Genomic DNA, 2,893 nt, shown 5'->3' on the forward strand with positions numbered 1-2,893 from the left:
AATCTGATTCAACGTGACTGTGAGATTGCAGGTAACACTCTAACTGCACTCTTTGATTCGGGGGCAACCCATTCCTTCATTGCTATGGATTGTGTGAATCGCTTGAAGTTATCTGTGTCTGCTTTACCTTTTGATTTGGTTGTTTCCACACCTGTTAAGACTTTGACGGTAAATTCTGCATGTTTACATTGTCAAATAACTATTCATAATAGGGATTTCTTGGTTAATTTGATTTGTTTACCTCTACAATCACTCGAGGTCATTCTCGGTATGGATTGGATGTCGTATCATTATGTGATATTGGGTTGTGCTCGCAAACTGGTTCTTTTCCCTGAACCAGGAGTTGTTAAGTATCTAGCTGCTAAAAAACTCGGAGTGTCGCTAAGAGAAGGAACTCATGAGTTTTTGTCTTTGGATAATGTGGAGGAAAAGATAAATGTGAACATAGAGGATGTGATACTGGTCAATGAGTACCGGGACGTATTTCCAGCAAAAATTCCAGGATTACCACCGGTAAGAGAATTGGAATTTTTCATTGATTTGCACCCAAGAATCGGACCTATTTCAATTGCACCGTATCGAATGTCGCCATTGGAATTAAATGAGCTCAAAGGCCAAATTGAAGATTTGTTGGAGAAGAAATTTATTAGACTAAGCGTATCACCATGGGGAGCTCCGGTTTTGCTAGTTAAGAAGAAGGACGGAAGCTCGCGTTTATGTGTGGATTATAGACAGCTTAATACAGCAACTATTAAGAATCGTTATCCTTTGCCATGCATCGATGATTTGATGGATCAGTTGAGAGGAGCCGCGATACTTTTGAAGATTGACTTGAAGTTGGGTTACCATCAGATTCGAGTAAGGGAAGGAGATATTCAGAAAACTGCTTTCAGAACTCGTTATGGACATTATGAATATTTTGTTATGTCGTTTGGAGTTACCAATGCACCAGCAATTTTTATGGACTACATGAACAAAATCTTTAGTCCATTACTAGATAAATTTGTGGTGGTGTTCATTGATGATATATTAATTTATTCAAGGACTAAGGAAGAACATGGAGAACATTTGCGCCAAGTTCTTGAAATTTTACGCGAGAAGCAATTGTATGCCAACCTAACAAAGTGTGAGTTTTGGCTAGAAGAAGTGAATTTCTTGGGACATGTGATAACCAAGGAAGGAATCGCTATGGATCTGGCGAAGATTAAGGCGGTTCTTGCTTGGAAACAGCCTCAGACTGTCACTGACGTACGAAGTTTCGTAGGACTGGCAGGGTACTACATAAGGTTTATTGAAGGTTTTGCTAAGATTGTAGCTTCATTGACACAACTTACTAGAAAAGATCAACAGTTCGCATGGACGGAGAAATGTGAGAAAAAATTTCAGTTACTAAAGAAAAAGTGGACGACCTCACCAATATTGGTATTACCGCATTCAGAAGAACCATATGAAGTTTACTGTGATGCGTCTCGCCAAGGTTTGGGATGTGTTCTGATGCAACACAAGAAAGTTGTAGCTTACGCCTCAAGACAATTGAAGATTCATGAAAGAAACTATCATACTCGTGACTTGGAGCTTGCTGCTGTAGTTTTTGCATTGAAGATCTGGAGGCACTATTTATATGGATGCACGTTCACAGTGTTCAGTGACCACAAATGTTTGAAATATTTGTTTGATCAGAAGGAATTGAACATGCGTCAAAGACGATGGATGGAGACTCTCAAGGATTTTGATTTCACATTGCAGTACCACCCAGGGAAGGCCAATGTAGTGGCTGATGCGTTAAGTAGAAGAAGTGTGTCAGTATCTTCAACAATGATGGCTAGACAACAAGAGTTGTGGGAAGCTTTTAGAGATCTACACTTGAACGTAGAGTTTGCACCAGGAATTTTGAACTTCGGAATGATTAAGATCTCGAGTGGACTACTTGAAGACATTGTGTATTCTCAAGATGAGAACATAATTCAAGATAAGAGGAACTTAATAACCCAAGGGAAGACAACTAAGTTTAAGATCGGACCAGATAATATTTTGAGATGTAATGGTAGGATTTGTGTACCAGAAATTGCAGATATGAGGAAAACAATTTTAGAAGACGCTCATAAGAGTAAATTGAGTATTCATCTTGGAGCAGCAAAGATGTATTAGGATTTGAGGCAAAATTATTGGTGGCCAGGAATGAAGAGACATGTACCGGAGTATGTATCAACTTGTTTAACTTGTCAGAAAGCGAAGGTGGAACATCAGCAACCTGCTGGAATGTTGCAACCTTTAGATATACTTGAGTGGAAGTGGGACAACATTTCCATGGATTTTATTACTGGATTGCCGAAAATAAGGAGAAAGAATGATTCTGTATGGGTGATAGTGGATCGATTGACTAAATCCGCACACTTTTTACCGGTAAAGACCACTTATAAGGTAGACAAGCTAACTGAGATCTACATTACAAAGATTGTGAGATTACACGGAGTACCATCGAGTATCTTATCAGACCGTGACCCAAAGTTCACATCGCACTTTTGGGGAGCATTGCATGAAGCATTGGGAACGAAACTAAGACTGAGATCAGCTCACCATCCATAAATGGATGGACAAACTGAGAGGACAAAATCAGTCCTTGGAAGATCTTTTGAGAGCATGTGTATTAGATGATAGAGGAAGTTGAGATGATGTACTTCTGTTGGTAGTGTTTACTTACAACAATGGTTTCCATGCAAGTATTGGAATGGCACCATATGAGGCTTTGTAAACATGTTTTTGATGATGACAAGACCACCAACTATGGACAATGCAGCAAGATCAAAAAGAAGATCAAAATAAGCTTCAAAATCCAAATAATAAATGATTAAATGTAAAGGTATATGATACAAATCAATAGTTCAAATACTTG

Source organism: Cicer arietinum, chromosome 2, assembly GCF_000331145.2.
Source record: "Cicer arietinum cultivar CDC Frontier isolate Library 1 chromosome 2, Cicar.CDCFrontier_v2.0, whole genome shotgun sequence".
Taxonomy (NCBI): domain Eukaryota; kingdom Viridiplantae; phylum Streptophyta; class Magnoliopsida; order Fabales; family Fabaceae; genus Cicer; species Cicer arietinum.